This window comes from Lycium barbarum, chromosome 3 (assembly GCF_019175385.1).
Source record: "Lycium barbarum isolate Lr01 chromosome 3, ASM1917538v2, whole genome shotgun sequence".
Classification (NCBI taxonomy): Eukaryota; Viridiplantae; Streptophyta; class Magnoliopsida; order Solanales; family Solanaceae; genus Lycium; species Lycium barbarum.
The window spans coordinates 109,043,211-109,043,436 of record NC_083339.1 but is presented as its reverse complement, the minus strand read 5'-3'; positions in this window follow the sequence as shown (position 1 = coordinate 109,043,436).

Genomic DNA, 226 nt, shown 5'->3' with positions numbered 1-226 from the left:
AAGCCACTAATGTCGTGGCGAAGGTTAGACCTCATAAAGTCAGCGAAGCCGCTTTCTTGGAACTAATTCATAGGCACTTTCCATTAGTTAGACAAGATTGGCATGACTATTTTTATAAGTAATAGAATGTATGAAGTCGGCCCGAGAAAAAGGAAATGAAATGTCGGATTGAATCGCCGAAGCAGGGCTAAGACGAATAGATATGAATGACGAAATGAGGTCTTCC